Source organism: Ischnura elegans, assembly GCF_921293095.1.
Source record: "Ischnura elegans chromosome 13 unlocalized genomic scaffold, ioIscEleg1.1 SUPER_13_unloc_2, whole genome shotgun sequence".
In the NCBI taxonomy this organism is placed as follows: domain Eukaryota; kingdom Metazoa; phylum Arthropoda; class Insecta; order Odonata; family Coenagrionidae; genus Ischnura; species Ischnura elegans.
The window spans coordinates 11375062-11392732 of NW_025791658.1; the positions used below are offsets into that span (position 1 = coordinate 11375062).

The window sequence follows — 17671 nt, forward strand, 5'->3', positions numbered from 1 at the left end:
AACAGTACAAAAAACGTCACGCATACTAACCAATTATACTACTATATGCTGTTAGAAATAATAATGAATTTAGGAAACATGCATTCAGTTTTACGTACGTTAGTTTGCTACACCACATGTCATGCAATCTATTTATGAGTTCTATCGCTGCCGTTCCGGAAGATTTCGTGAAGACGGTTTTAATTCCGCTTCCGAAAAAGAAGAAAGCTGTGGAATGCGGAGATTATAGGACTATCAGCTTAATATCGCATGCGGCGAAAGTGGTGCTGAGGATATTGAACAGACGAAAGGAGGCGAGGGCAAACGAATATTTGGGCGAAGATCAATTTGGTTTCAGAAAAGGGAAGTCATCTCGTGATGCAATAGAAATAATGAGGTCCCTCGTCGAGAGGAACGTAGAATATGACCAGGACGTATATGCGTGTTTCGTGGATTTTGAGAAAGCGTTTGATAGGGTGAACTGGGTAAAGTTAATGGATATTCTGAAGAGAATAGGTGTAGATTGGAGGGATAGACGACTGATTCGTAATCTTTATATGGCCCAGACTGAGCAAGTGAAGGTAGCGGACGGAGAATCTGGGTGGGCAAGCATTGGCCGAGGTGTGAGGCAAGGCTGTCCTCTATCGCCGCTGCTCTTTAACGTGTACGCTGAAGAGATGATAAGGGAAGCGTGGGATGAGTTAGAAGCTGGAGTGAAAGTTAGAGGAATGATGTTGAAATCGGTAAGGTTCGCGGATGATCGGGCGCTGATTAGCCAGTCAGCGAGGGGGCTTCAGGCTCTAGTGGACGCGTTATACGAGCGGTGCGAGGAGTATGGGATGAGGATTAATCACAAGAAAACTAAGGTTATGCGGTTTTGTAAAGCATCACGAGCGAGGAATGTGAGACTCAAGATAAAGGTGGGCGATGAAAAACTTGAGCAGGTTGAGCAATTCAACTATTTAGGCAGTACGTTAGAGGAAAACGGATACAGTAGCAAGGAAGAGAATTGCATTAGCGAAGGAGGCGTTCATGAACAGGAAGAAGCTTCTAAGAGGATCGTTGTGTAAGAGTTTAAAGAAAAGGTTAGTGAAGAGTTTGATCTGGAGTGTAGCTCTCTACGGTGCGGAAACGTGGACACTGAGGAAAGAAGACGAGAGAAGATTGTTGGCTTTCGAGATGTGGGCATGGAGAAGAATGGAGAGGGTGAAATGGACGGAGAGGAAAAGGAATGGCGTCCTGCGTCCTCGAGGACCTACTAGTCAGATATTCCAAAACGGAAAAACTCCTTGAGACTACCCCAACTACGATAACCCTTGGGAATTTATCATAGGTTTATGTTAGGCACGTGCTAAAATGAAGTGTACAAAATGTCAATTTTTCAACTTTTTTATATCTTGATCATTTTTGAATGAAAATATTATAACATGCATCAATGAAGATTCAGAGGATGACGAATAAAATTCTTTAGAGAAAATTCACCAGAAATCGATGTTTGACCAGGTATTGTTTATTTTTTATAAGTTTTTTTTGATATTTGTATGCCAAACAGTAAAAAAGTTGAAAAATTGAACATTTTGTACTCTTCATTTTAGCACGTGCCTAACATTAACCTATGATAAAATCCCAAGGGTTTAGCGTAGTTGGGGTAGTCTCAAGTTTTTTCATTTTGGAATATCTGACTAGTAGCTCCTCGAGGACGCAGGATAAATCTCGTACACTTACAAATAAAATTATTCTCAGCTATGAAGGAGTGGGGAAAGGGTTTGGGTGTGCGGAAGCTTTTGATTTTAAATAGCTTACTCGGAGGTTTTCGGAGTCCTGAAGCCATTTCGGCACCAGCATCCACAAAGCTCTGTCCCTTGAGGTTGGAATTACAATCGGCATGAGTTTGAGCGTTAGTGAGAGGACTAAATATGTGCAAGATGGTATGAAACGGGTGTTATGGGGATAAAGGTCATGGGAAAAACAGCAAAAAATGGCCAAAATGGCATATTTTATTTTTTTCGGGGTGTTCCACCACCTAAATGTTCTTTTTTCATTGCATTAGCTGAAAGGTATTTAAATACTCCTTCGAAACACATTTTTTAATTGTGGCGCTTTCAAAAATATTTTATGAAAACTAGCGTTTGAAATTTTCAAATCGCCGCCATTTCTCCTTATGCCCCTGAAAATTTGTGAAGAAAATTATGCTCCATTAAGAGAGCCATCAAATGGCGCAAATTGCATTGAAAAATATGCTTTCTATCTCGAGATATTTAAAAAAGAGTGGAAATCGAAATTCCGAGCTAGCCGGCCCTGGTGGGCCTCTAGCGGGCTGGAAGTGTGGGGAGGTTAGTCCTATTTGATCCCAAATCCTATGCCCTAAGTCTGGGAAAAATCCGTGAGGGGGGACTTTTCAATCTCTTACTCGGCTATGCCCTTTATAACGCATCATCTTCATCTGCAGCTCCAGAGCCCGGTGTGGGCTTTGGCTTTTTGTCCTTCACCATTCTTCCTACATGACCCAACCGTGTCAACCGAGGTGATTTGGCAAATCAAATTACACCCTTCTCTTTCAATGTCTTATATATCTCCATTTTCATGCTATTTCTCCATTTCTGCCCTTCTCTAATTCGGCTTTCATTTTCCGTATGACATTTCTTTCAAATTTTCTTATGGTTTAATCATTGTTTCTTCCCCTTGACAGTGTTCATGTCTAATTGTATGCTTCATAAGTCACAACTATGTGTAACGTAAAATGAAACCTTAAATCGACTACTAACTGGTTAAAATTATTCTCTCATAGCATTAACGTAACTGCTGAGTTGCTTTATTAGACTGTGAGGTCAAATTCCAGTATAGACAACCCGGATCCCACTTCAGCACCCCTACTCCCTTAGAAGCAATATATTGGCTATGACCTCGCAGTGTTTCGTGTTCTCGCAGATGCGCATGAATGGTACATCTACATACTAACCCGCTAGCCTACTCAATAGGCGTGTGGCTGGGGGTGTTTGACATCAATATATTAAAAGAAAATGCTCAAACAAAATTAAGACTACAATTTATAGTCCTTCATGGCTCGGGGCAATAACGAACTCGCATATCTATCCGTTCGGAAAAAATATTTCTCTTAATTTATCACTTCTTTAGGACCTGGGAATATAGTGAGGTTCTAATATGTTCTACTTGTCGCTTTGAGGATATCTATTCTCAATTGCTCCAGAGTTCTTCGCCTAGCAGGAATCCTCCAAGCATCTAGCGGCTCCCAGCCAAACTTGTTTTACGCTTTCTGTACTTCCGTGGCGCTTTTCGTCGAATCACGGGGCTTTCCTTTGCATTTTATTAATTTCACGGATGAAATCTTTCTGCGTCGGAAATTTACCTTTCTGTATCTTGCTGAAAGCCATTCCAAGTAACTTGGGGCAAGGAATGTGCCAGTTTAATGCTGATATATCCTTTTCGGGAAATAAATAATATCGCACTTGACATTGACAAAGCGTAATTTGTTGGCTGAACGAAAATTTATTAAAACATCTCTTCTACAGAGCAGACATTTCAGGTGCCAAGATTCCCCAAACACAAGTTCATATTTGTAGTGTTTACGATATTTGGGCTTCTTAAAGCTCAGAGCTCAAATTTATTTTTACTGTTTTTTAATCATTCAAAACCAAATTAGCCTTTAAAAAATATACCGTCTCAGTGGCATCATTGTATATTGCATGTTAATTTTCTATAGTCAAAGATATTTCTAGTGTAAATATTTGTTCCAGCAAATATTATTTTCAGTTTCTGCAATACTGCGGTTTTTTGCATTTTCATATTGCATTTTTCTGTGCAAAACTGTGTAAACATTCTCGAGTCCTTCGTCAGTCCTATCTATGTTAGTTAATTGGTCTTTCAGGCAAGGCGAATCAAATTGTGTCAGATCAGTGGACTTTTAAGTTTCAGTGTGATGCTGACCTCAAAAAACCTTTGAATACTCTTCTTTGGTGTCGATGAGCAACCATACTGCACTTTACAGCATTCAGTGCCACTGCGCGCCTCCACTTGCCAGAAGGAGGAGGAATAGCTGTGACGCCCTCCCTCTCAAAGTGACCTCCACGCGCATGTGGACGTTTCAAACGCACCCACGGAATGTTTCATGATGTCACGCGTGCGAACGTATGGCGGAGTGGACGCTCATGTTGGGATGCGTGTGTGTGTATGAAATATGGTGCAGGAGTTGGTGCGAGCGTTTGCGAAGAAGAATGGCTGAAGGCGAAATCAAAGCGGGGGCAGTCGGGGAAAGGGAATGCCGGGAAAGATGAGGGACCTCCGCTTTCCAGGTCGACATTACGTATGAAATGATCGCATGGAATAATGAAGCAATCCAAAGCATAAAAAGGTCATTTAGTTGGGGGAGCGATGAGGGTGGGAGGAGGTAAATAAAAGGCGACCGAATTTCCATTGAGCGGACGAAACAAAAACGGGAATGAACTGTCGGGGAAAACAAACAGCTAAGCCAACGACATCCGAGGGACATTTCCATGGGGGAGGGGGAGGGGAGGGATTTGAGGGGAGGGCGCGTTGGAGACGAGACTTTTCTCTCTCCCTTTCTCTCGAGTGCTTTGTTGAAGGGCGAGGAGCGTTTATGTGAAACTGGGGCTGGGCCGATGCAGTTTTATGGGGAGTGAATTGCGATGCTAGTATTTCTTTGATGGTGATGCTCCGATTCTCGAAGCTTGAGCGTTAAAAATATATGATGATACTTGCGCTTTTATCTCTGCAATATGCTTTTATCTCTGCACTAGTCTTGAAAATGGTACAGTGTACCGAAACTAGTCGGCAATAAAGTGTGTGTTTTGTAGAAAAGCAAAGTAATTTTCTTCCAACCAATGTATATTTACGTGCGAATCTCCACTGGGATGTGTGCTGTTATACTTTCGCTGTCCGTCGTTAGTAGTCCATTTATTTAGGAATAAAAGTTCAAATATACCGTGTTTTAGTCATTAGAAACCAAATTAGCATCAAAATTATGCTATTGCATGTCAGTTTTCTGTAGCCATAGGCATTTCCTGATACAAATATTTGTGGCAGTCAATACACAGAAAAATTGCGAATTTGACATCTCATTTAAATTTCAAAGTTTTTTTCTAAGCGAAGTTATTAAGAATTTATCGAGGATACCATCGGTCCTCTCTGTAATACCTGGTCTTTCAGGGTAGGTGACTGAAATTGTGTTACACCGATAGGATTTTAAGCACCATTGTGATGATATCATCAATGATACTTGATATATTATGTGATGTTATGTATTGATGAGCGTGGTAGTCCAGTGGCTAGTGCAAATGCCTACTGATTAAGGGGTCCCGGGTGGAGTATTTATTATTATTATTATTAGAGTATTCTACCGATTAAGGTAGGTTTGCATGGAGTACTAAAGAAGTGATCTGGGAGCCTTCCTTTCCTTCCATTACCGCCTTCTTCAATTCACTATAAGGCCTACTCCCTTTCAATCTATCCAAAAATCCTACTCTTTTCCTTCCCCTACCTCGTTTCCACTAACATTCTACCCTCTAAGACCTTCTTCAACATCCCCTCCCCGCCGAGTACTCCCTCCATCCATACCTTCTGTCTCCTCCGTATCTCATCCAAAAGCTGCCTCTCCTCACCCACCATATCCAGCACTTCGTCGTTCCTTATCCTCTCCGTCCATTTCACCCTCTCCATTCTTCTCCATACCCACATCTCGAATGCCTCCAATCTTCTCTCGTCTTCTTTCCTCAGTGTCCATGTTTCGGCACCATAGAGAGCTACACTCCAAATCAAACTCTTCTCTAACCTTTTCTTTAAACTCTTACATAACGATCCTCTAAGAAGCTCCTTCCTGTTCATGAACGCCTCCTTTGCTAGTGCAATTCGCTTCCTGATGTCTTTGCTACTGTGTCCGTTTTCCTCTAATGTGCTGCCCAAATAGTTAAACTGCTCTACCTGTTCAAGTTTTTCCCCACCTACTTTGATCTTGAGTCTCACATTCCTCGCTCGCGATACTTTACAAAACCGTATTACCTTAGTCTTCTTGTGATTAATCCTTATCCCCTACTCCTCGCACCGCTCGTATAACGCATCCACTGGAGCCTGTAATCCCCTCGCTGACTGGCTAATCAGCGCCTGATCATCCGCGAACGTTACCGATTTCAACATCATTCCTCCCACTTTCACTCCAGCTTCCAACTCGTCCCACGCTTCTCTTACCATCTCCTCAGCGTATACGTTAAAAAGCAGCGGCGATAGAGGACAGCCTTGCCTTACACCTCGCCCAATGCTTGCCCACTCAGATTCTCCGTCCGCTACCCTCACTTGCGCAGTCTGGGCCATATAAAGATTACGAATCAGTCGTCTATCCCTCCAATCTACACCTATTCTCTTCAGAATATCCATTAACTTTACCCAGTTCACCCTATCAAACGCTTTCTCAAAATCCACGAAACACGCATATACGTCCTGGTCATATTCTACGTTCCTCTCGACGAGGGACCTCATTATTTCTATTGCATCACGAGATGACTTCCCTTTTCTGAAACCAAATTGATCTTCGCCCAAATATTCGTTTGCCCTCGCCTCCTTTCGTCTGTTCAATATCCTCAGCACCACTTTCGCCGCATGCGATATTAGGCTGATAGTCCCATAATCTCCGCATTCCACAGCTTTCTTCTTTTTCGGAAGCGGAATTAGAACCGTCTTCACGAAATCTTCCGGCCAACACCCCTCTTCGTAGATGCTGCGGACTAGTTCGAAAAACCTTTTCTTACTATCCTTCCCTAGATTCTTCAGAAGCTCACACGGGATATTGTCAACTCCTACTGCTTTCTTAGCCTTCATATCACGAAGTTCTCTCTCTATTTCCGAATCTAATATCCCCGGCCCAAGATTGTCCTCCTCCACTGCACTTTCATCCTCTAAACTCAATCTCTCTGGCCTGTTCCTTCCGTCATACAGATCCTCCACGTATTCCTTCCATCTACTCTGTACCTCTTCTCGCTCGGTTAGCACTCTCCCATCTTTAACCTTAATTTTAGACATGGCTTGTCCTCTTTTGCCGCACGATAGCGACTTAACTTTGGCGTACAAAGCGCCTCCTTCTCCAACCTTCTGGAACTTTTCCATTTCCTCACACTGTACTTTCCACCAAGCCTCCCCTGCCCTCTTAGTTTCACGACGTAATCGATTATTTAGCTCTCTATACATTTTTTTTCCTCCTCTGTGTCCACGCTCTTCCACTTCCTTCTCTCCTCCATTTCTTTTGCCATCGCCTCCGTAACCCAACTCCTTTTTTATCCTTCTGCTGTCAACGTAGCCAATTGACTTCTCCGCCGCATTAGCTATTCCAGTTTTAATATTATCCCATCTTTCCTCAACAGACTTCGTACCTTCAATCTCCCGTACACTGATGTCCACTAGTGCCCGATATTCTCTCCTCATACTCCCCTTCAGTGCTTCTACATTCCATTTCCGCACCCTCCTGCCTTTCATGAGCCTTTTGAATCTTAACTTTGCATTTCATAAGTACTAAATTGTGGTCTGAATCCGCATCTGCTGCTGGGAAGCTGCGCGAGTTTTTCACACTATTCCTAAACCTCTCTCTTACCATAATGTGGTCTATTTGATATCTGCCTACATCCCCTGGACTTTTCCATGTGTACCTTCGCCATTTATGATGTTTGAACCACGTGTTTGTGATGAATAACTTGTTTCTCTTGCAAAATTCTGCTGCTTTCTCGCCCCTGTCATTTCGAATTCCTAATCCAAATTCTCCTATTTCGTTTCCATCCCTCCCTTCCCCGACTGAAGCGTTCCAGTCTCCCATCACTACCAGATTTTTCTTACCCGGTGTGTTTCTAATTATTTCCTCATGCTGTTCGTAAACCTCATCTACTTCTTCCTCCCTATGATTGCTGGTGGGCATGTTAACTTGGACCACCTTGGTTGGTGGGCCGCGCCTCAATTTCTACCACCAGAATCCTATCGCTTACCTGGTCTATACCTACCACACGCTTACCCATCTTCCCGTTTAATACTAAAGGTACCCCTCGCTGGCTCTCTTCCCCTCCACTATATATAACCCTATACCCATCACTCCAATAGTCCCCCCCATCCCTCCACCTCACCTCGCATAATCCTAAGATATCTATCCTCCCTTTATCCATTTCCCTTTTGATATTTTCTAATTTCCCCGCCCTCATCATAGTCCTCACATTCCACGTCCCCACATTTATAGCCGACTTCTTCTTCTCCATCTTCTTGGTCTTCTTTTCTTCTTTCTTCATTGCTGCTGCTGCTGCTGATGGTGATGATGATAAGTCTCTGCAAGGATTTCGCATGTTGGCGACCCCGAGGACCTGGCCGACCTCGCTACCGTGCCCGACACCCGCCCTATGCGGACGGGTCCCGGGCGATGAGATTCCGAGGCTCATTTTGTTGTACTCCATGTGTTCAGGGAAGAGATAGTTGGTAGGGTTTCCCACTTCCATTCCAATAGTGTTTTTTACGTGACACCATCACGTGGACTACCTTTCGTCTGGCTCCTACCCTTCGACCTATCTGGCATGGGTGGCCCTACCGGGAATACTTTAGAATTAATCCCGCCAGTGCAGCTCTAGGGGTCATAGGAACGCGCAAGCCTTTCCACCGCGACAAGGCTGTAGCCCAAGGGAAAGGGGTGGAGTATTTGGATGCCCCAAAAAATCCTCCAAGTGAGAGGCGACCCAGTGAATGGAATAGGGCCTCCTACCCTGAATGTGCGAAATTCTTAGTTAGTTTGAGGTGAGCTCTACCGTTATCCATCCCAGCTAACCTTTGGGTTGAATCAGGGAGTGAGAGAGTTTTCATCATGCATCGGCAAACAGACTACCCATGGCTGTTGCGTCATTATCTTCGTTAAATATTGTCTCTCATTAGTCCTATGCATAGGCGAGGCGCAGATAGAAGCTTTAATGTGAGACTGGGACTGAACCGATGCAGTTTTATGAGGAGTGCATTGCGATGTTCGTGTTTTAAATGACGATACTGATAGCTTGGGGGGGGGGGGGGGAAATATGGTGACAACTTCGCGTTTATCTCCGGCACGTTCATAAGCACACGTTGAATTTAGCAAACGTTATAATATTTTCGTTATACTCTTCCTTGAACGTATTTACCATATTACTTAGGCACCAATACGCACTCATTCCAGTTTCATCGAGTTACGAACGCTCTAAATCAAAGTAGTCTCAATCGATAGAGGCACTATCTCAGCTACTGTGCAAATCCATGTTTTAAGTTTAAATGTGTAGCAGTTAACTACATTATCACATGGGAAGCGTTGCTGCAAGGAATATTTTGCTCCACCGTCGCATTTGAATAACTATATTCCTATATAAACGCCAAATTGTCTATTGTTCTTCATAGCCATCATAAAATCCTTTGTATGTACTAGTAGTAAAGTAGTCTCTCATATATGCTGTGTAAAATAGGTCTTGACCGATGGACTATTTTCAGTTACATCATGTACTTATTATTTATGACGATATAGATTGGAAATACTCCTTGTGTAGGTAAGCAGAGCCTCGACGTTTTTATTTTTTTATTTTTCGAGGCATTTCTTTCATCTCTCGAGTCCTTTGTGAAGGTTGATGAGGGTTTGTATGAAACTGGCGCTTGACCGATACAGTTGAAGAGGTGTACTATTGCGATTCTCGTATTTTTTTATGACAAAACCTCGATTCTGGGAGATTAAGCAGGAATCATACGGCATTTTCGCTATCATTTTAAATATGCATTTAGTTAACATGTTTGTGCGAATCTTGAATAGTATTTTGTGGTTTAATCTCCAATCGTGGCAATCTCAAATAAGGATATGGGTGAGTAAATGGCTTCACCGATGCAGTTTTTAACTTTTTGTATTTTTCAGTCATTGTGATACTAGTCATTGATGGAACTTTCAAATTTTTTACAACGCTGGGTATTAAGCAGAGGGCGTTAGTGTTGTATTGCAGACGAGGTTCCTTTGCGAAGGACGAAGAGCAAAGAGAATTTACGTAACCAGAACTGGATCGGTGCAGTTTTATCCGGTGCAATGATATGCTTGTATTTTTCGTTGTAATTCTCCGATTCCGATTGATTTAGCGGCTAATATAAGTAATGCAACACTTTCCCTTTCGTACCCCTTACATTCATATATTCATGGACATCCGTTCATATTTTACTTTGATTTCATTTTGTCTCATTGGTATAAATATAATTGGACTGAACTGAAAATTATCTCGTTAATGAGCTCAGCATGTCAATTTTTTAGTTCTATTGTCATGCTTACTTTTCGTGGCGATATTCCAAATTATATGCAGTCCTCCTATGGTTAATAGATCCTGACGCTTGCGATATTTCCATCGCTCGATAAACGTTTCTTCTTCCCAGAGATTCCGTGTAATTGTTCTCGCTGACATATCTGTAACTCTCCATTTCACTTTGTGTGATGATGTAGTCCTTTCTCACTAAGTATTCTCTATGTCCCACTTTTTATGTTTCGCGGAAAGATTTTCTAAATTGGAGGAATTTATTCATTGTGCTCCTATCTGAAAAAAAATATATAATAAATCGATGTTATATTTTCATAACGTTTTTTTTCACTTTATTGAAAAGTAAGAAAATATTTCTTACGTCATTTTAAATCTTAGAATCAAGAATGTCCTTTGAGTGATATACGATAAACGATTTCCTTCGTATTAATTCAATATCGCGAAAAAAACTCCGGTTCCTATTGAAAATTGTACTTCTCAATGAATTCACTCGTTCGATTTGTATTTTTACTTGGAAACGAACCATATCAGCTCCGGCCCAAAACTTTTAAGCTCCATATAATGGGCGATCGGGTTGTTGTAGTGGCTAGAGTGCTTATTTAGTGCGATTTGATTGGAATACTATTGAGGAAAAAGAAAGCTTTTTAATTATACGCTAAGAAGGGGCAATGGTGGTAGGTTGAGGTGCAATATGGAGTTGGAGAGAAATCATTTAAAACAGTAATGTGAAGCATTGGGAATATTTTTTCTCTTTGAATACGAAAACGAAAATGCAATAAGATGAAATGTAGTACATGTAATATTGTGTACATTATTATAACACGGTGGTAAAGAAACATGTTTATTTTAACGATGCCATGAAAAAAACGCAGATAATCACGAATAACTAGTTTCACAATGATTTGAATGCGAAGTTGAAGTAAACGTTACGGGTTAAACGAGAGTGACATGGAAGTTGAAGGAAGGGTCGAAGTTCAAATATGAAGAGTGCAAAAGGTACATACATTCACGCACTGAGGTAGGGGGGGGAGGGAGAGGCTTTTCCCGAGGTTTTTCTCCCCCACCCCATCTACCCTTCCACCCCCTTTTCCTCCATCTTTATTTCCTCGTTGAATTTCACTCCGGGTGTCGCCCTCTTCGAATTTAAAATGAGGTTGCCGAAACAGCGAAGCAAAGTGAGTGTCACCCGAAGAGATAGTTCTGTCTCCGCTACATACACACCCGCTGAGACCACGCCCCCTTCCCCCTTTCCACCAATACATCCGTCGCTCCTCTCCGCAACTTCCTCGTCGTTACATCACACTGGTTTTGTCCCCGGGTGCGAATGGAGGATTCCCTTGCCACTCGTCACAGGACATTTCTACGATTTAGTTTGCGAGAAGAGTTCCGGGAAAATTCGTTGACGAACTCCGAATAAAAGTAGCTGATAGACTTTGGATGCCATGTTGAGAATGTTTGACTTCGAACTAAGTTAATTTGCGTGGTTGAATTACAAAGGGGGAACATAAGATTATATCTAATTATATCCTTGAGCCCGAAAAAACTTATTGTACTGCAACTTTTTTAGTATATTACTTATCAACAACTTGCTTTTTTCAAGTTTGTTTGTTTGCTTGTTTGCTATATGAGAAGTATTGCAATAATTTCATGCTGATAAAATGGGAAGCGTAGGATACCCTGATGCCGTTTCCGAAATTGCCAATTATCAAGTTACCTTGATCTCCAGTTCATTTGAAAATCGAGAACAGCAATCTCTAACAACAATTTCAAACCTACAACAAAATATATATCACGTGGTCATCGCAGGGGAAAAATTGGTGGTCGAAATTCAAAATTGGGTAGAGAGAGAGAGAATCGCTAGCTACTAGCGACCTAACCTCTCCCTTCGAAAAGCTGCTTCCTATAAGGTGGTTGACCGTCTCTCCACCCCCTCCTTCCCCATCAGTCGCAGCGGTGGCCACCACATCCATACCATAGTGATCTCACCCCAACCCTCTCATAGCGACCCATTAGCAGCCAAATGTTCGGGTGATTCCTCCATAAAAGGAGTCGCTCTCAGAGTGCTCGGGCAGTGTGTGTCGCTGTGCAGGAGACCAGGGAAACACTGCCCTTCAGCGCTCTCTCTGGGGACTCCTACGTGGATGCGCCCCCATTTATGCCCCCACCGGTTCGCATAAGGAACGCGTGACGAGAGGCATGGATTTTGCTCTTTCCCGACGCATGACACTGGTGAAATTTTCTTCTTGATTCTGGTCAGAGCCAGCCTACAATCAACTCACCCGGTGAAAACTTGAGAAGGTTTTAACCGAAGAGCCATAGGGTTATCTGACTGCACCAAATATAATAGCGTGAAAATTATTGCGAGAGAGTTAGAGAAAAAGATTTAAATACTCATAAGTTAATATGCTTCGCAACTACTGGCCTTTTGACGCTCATTCTCTGGCCACGGTGTTTCCCAGTTCGAGAGTATTACGTGATGTCTCTATCTCTGAGTCTCAATTGAACTCAACATCTAAGTAGCTATGTGTTTCCAGATACTGCCTTAGCATGATTTCTATTTAGAATGTGGAAAAAAGTGGAACAGGTTTTACCCATGAATTTTAAAATGAATTAGTTACAAGTTCCAATAATATTTTCATATCTATAATTCTGCTTGCATTGACGAAATTCTGTGACTTAAAAAATATAATTCTCTCTCATTAGTTTAGTTACACAAATTATTGTCGCCATTATCTCAGCATTATCAGGCGTCTATAGTGCTATTAAAATTTAACGAGCCTATTTTGCCTATAGTTACGATGTTAACGTGCCATAAAATAAATGTTAATAGTATCTCTGTTATATGTGAGTCTGGTATTGCTTATGAAAAAGAAAAAGAGAATAGCATAATGACGGAACGAGAACGTTGTATCAGATTAAGGTCACCTAAGTTTGCACCTTGTTGAAGCTTGGAGTTTTATTCCTTGCATCCTGAAAACTGGCAGTTATAGTTGGGTCTCCAACTCCCGTTAAAACAAACCCAAGTTATGAAGTAATCGTTTACTTCTGATTTTATTTTTCTCTATCCATGCTCATTTAAGCAATACTTTGATATAATTCCGCATTTTTCGGATTATTAATTGATATTATTTAAATTCGTGAAATTTTTACGAAAGTGTATTTACCTTTTATTCTATGTGGAAGTGTCAAAGCGAGTTTACTTTCTTATTAGTAGTGTTCATGCGAACCATCATATTACTTAGGCGCTATGTTTTATTTTTAGGTTTAATATTAGGTTTCAGTTTCATACGAGAATGTATAAAATATTTATCACTTCTTCTGAAATATTCCATGTTACAGAAGAAGTGATAGTTGTGGGCCATAATTATGAGAGATTGTACATTTCAGTGTTAAAGAAAGCAGACGTACAACTAAATTTACTTATCATTTATCAACATTCTTTCACAAATATTCTGACCGAAAAAAATTACACGCAGTAGCAACAATTGGTCGTCATATTTTCGAAATAAATCATAAGTCGGGACTGTATTTAAGACTACAAATGTTCAAGATTCAATGTTTTTCAAGTTTTATAGAAACGCGTCTACAGAATTTTTAAAATTAAAATTAAAATTTTGTGTTAGAGTGCCTATTCCATGCAATAGTTCCATGTCCATAAAATAGAGTGAATAATTACTGGCACACTGAAAAGAATAACCGCTGGTGTTGTAGCTTTCCGAGCTTAACTTCCTCCGCATATTCTCTTTCAGGGTATTTTATGCAAACTCTTTCCAACTTTTGCTTGAGTTACAAATGTTTTACTTCAGTATCTCCTATGGAAATCTTCCACTGTTGAAATACAGGACATAATTAGAAAGATTCTATTTTAATATCCGTCAATTTAAAAAAAATGAGTGTGTTTCCTGGACTACTAACAGGTCTAAACCGCGCTGTTTTTCTTTTTTCGGATGAAATGGCCGAAGATGCAGCTGCCATGAGATGCGCGAAAATGTCAAATGCGATAAATGCGATATAGATGCGATGTGCGCAAATAAATATGACATTGATGCAATGACTGGACTTCTATGATATTCTTATGCAAAATTTCCTAAAGTAAAGTATATTTTTAAAAGAAATACACTAAAACATGGTTGCCAAGGGATACGAGTGAGTCTCTATTCTGGGCTGGCATCGAGTAGAAAATCAAATGCACTACTAAATATGTAATGAAACTCGTTTGTTCTCTTTGCGTAATTTCCGCATATAACTCTGTTTAAAAAAGGAAATCACTTGTGCCCCTTTGGCTTCTCACCCACTCGTATACTAAGTAGTTATTTTTGTTGAAAATTATTCATCTCACTTGTTGAGGGAGGGGAAAGGCGATTGTTAGGAACACCAAGCTCGCCTTCGAAGCGTTTGACTGTCTAGTACGCAGTAATTACAAAATACTTTAGAGATAAATAATTTGTACAAGAAATATTGACGGATAGGTTCACTCGAGTTTAACATAACATGATGATAACTGTAACCTAAGTTTCAAGGCAAGGGAATACTGAATGGATAGGGGAAGTTAAAAACCGTGTTTGGGGGGAGATTGTAGGGTAAGCGAGGGACAGAATAGGAATTTGGAAAATGGAAAAAATGAATGGGTCTTACTCCGAACTGAAGAAGAAAGTCAAAGTTGGGAGGAAGGACAAGGGGAGTGTTCTGGAGAACACTCCACCTTAACCGGTAGAATACTTAGATAAAATTCGCAAAAAAGTCATCAAACTGCCAATTTATCTCATCTGCTAAAACATGAAAAGCAATCAGTGCTTTGAAATGTGAGGGTATTGCGGTCCTCCGTCACGGAAATTCCAGCAGCAAGAAGGCATGGGGCTGAATTACCGATTTTCTTTTCGCTCTATTGTATGCCCTATATTTGTACGAAAACTATTGTTGACTCCTTATTGTAAAGGGTTGAGTAAGGTCAAAACTTATCATTACTCATGAAAGTCATCAGGAACAGTTCTGTTGGCATAACCTACCCTGTCTAAAGGCCTGTTTAAACGGTACAATATCACGTACGGGTTAATGTCTAAATGTATGAACGCGAGAATGAACGCCAAAATTCACCGTGTAATCACCCAACTTGTGCGAATGCATGCACAGAAAATAGAATCTGTTCTAATTTGGTTCATGCATTCGTACATGTTCCGTTCCGGTCCACAAAAATCATTCACGCAAACGTACATTAACTCGTATGTGTTAATGTATCGTGTAAACAGGCCTTAACGCTTGCTGTAGAAGACTCACCAATGTAAATGCAGCACCAAGCATAATTCGTATGAATCATAAATATTCTAGTAAATGTGAAGACGTAACTAGAATTGTAATATTTCCTTGCGTCTAGTTTTGACTCGTGGCCCAGAATAACTCGATTTTTAATAGAGTGCATTTTATTCAGTTTGACTTTCTACTGCTTTTCGTTGTCAATGACCTTTCTTTTCTAAGTTCATATGCTACTTTTATTTCAATGCCACTATGCATTTGTAGCTTCAAATGGATTTGCTGTGTTGGTCGCCTCTTTACAGACTATTGAAATTAAAGAGAAACGAGCGATTTTTGGCTTTTGTGCATGAAACGGGGATTGAAACGGAAGAATCACCAATCGCATAGTTGATAAAGTATGACGAGAGCGTTTCTTTTCATGTATTTTTGCGATTTTAAAATTTTATTATTTCAGTGCAACATAAATTAAAGTAGAATCATGGAAATGAATAGGTATGAAGTTTGCAGTGGTGTCCATCCGTACATATTTCGCATTCTTTCTTTTAAGTTGCTCTCTACCAGTGCCGTGGGAGTTAGGAGAGCCTTATTTCGGTCAGGCATGGGTGCCTTTAACGGTTAAATCGGTTTCCGTTTCTGAGAATTCGTTTATTTCGGGATACGTATTCTTGAAAACCGTCATTTTAAATTCACGGTAATCTGATGGCAAATGCTAAAAAAAACACCCGGGGACCTAAGTTGGTCCTAACACCGAGGTAATGGGAAAACCGATGGAATGGGAAAAATTCAAAACACTTTCGCACAAGTCGCCAAATCATCTGTTTCACCTTGAAAACTGTACAAACATGAAAATAATCCATTTTTCGCGGCTACGGGGTGAAAATATGTCGATATGTATGTTTTGATTGAATAAAAATCGACGTAAAATATGATTTTTTTCGCAATAAAATTAACATCGGCTTACATGTTTTTTGTGTGAATATCGTCGAAAAAAGCTCATTATGCAGCTCTCCGTGAGGGCTAGCTGCTTGCAAAAATTCGTTTACATTTCATGGAGTCGTGGCCGTAAACAAGGAAAAGCAAAAAACGCGGGACAGATGTGAGTCAAAATACATTTCATATTAAGGTACTGTAACACCAAGGCATGTAAACAATTGTCCTCCGATGACATATGGGTGGTTCCGCCCTGCTCTGTTGGGTTGTTCTCTATGTCATATGGTTGTAATGCTGCAATACTGGCTATGTCCAATAAGCCAGACCTGACTACGGAGCAGGCAGCACTGGGGGGCTAGTCAGGTTATTTATTATTAATTAATCAGCAAATGCTTCATTTGGTATCCATTCCCGTTTATCACTATAGTACTGAAGTTGCGCGTTTCAAATTCTCTACTTGACACTCGAGCACTCTTTTTCGCATCTCTGTCGTCTAATGTCAACAGGCGTCCTCGGAGTGGCGTCGGATGTCATGGGCGGACGCGTCATGCTAGTGACCGGCAGCGGTGGACGTCAAATGACTGCTCGATCGAGAATCACACGGCGCGTAGCTTATTTTCCGATGCGGCCTGCATTCTTGGAAACGTTCCGTGCGGTGAGCGATGTGTGGTTTTGTTGACCGTCACGGATACGCCACGTCTCCTGCGGGCGTTTATGCACTCTTTCCCACGGAGTTATATATATATAGGGTTGATGCGTAGTTTTCCGCGGCGTTGTCTAGACGATGTCTCCATGCTTCTGGGTTTCACCGCGTGGATTTTCTTTGCGACGACAGTTTCTCTGGTATTCCAACCGTCGTCTTCAGGTCGACCTGTCGTCGCAAAGAAAATCCACGCGGTGAAACCCAGAAGCATGGAGACAAACTTTTTAGAGTTTTGCTTTCGGCGTTTATCCGAAATAATCCCTAATCCCGGGCCGTATAAGAGAGTATATAAAAAGAGCGTATGTAGCCAATACATTAAGGTGGCCCTACTAACCTACGCATAACTTAATGCATGTCTATGAATTTTCCCAGTATTCCTAACAGCATGTTTAGCATTTTTAGCTTCATAGAAATATTGACTTGATGAGAGGTCGGCAAGTGTTGTCTTTCGCATGAATGTGGATGCATAATTAGTTCGTAAGCGCAACGTTTTTATGACCGTGTGGTGTGA

The 17671-nt window shown here is 41.2% G+C and overlaps 1 long non-coding RNA gene across 1 annotated transcript in view; it reads left to right on the forward strand.

The window, feature by feature from the left end:
• The window catches only part of LOC124172636, a 176381-nt gene that overhangs the window by 71813 nt on the left and 86897 nt on the right, over nucleotides 1–17671 (forward strand). The gene's annotated exons all lie outside the window — the stretch shown is intronic.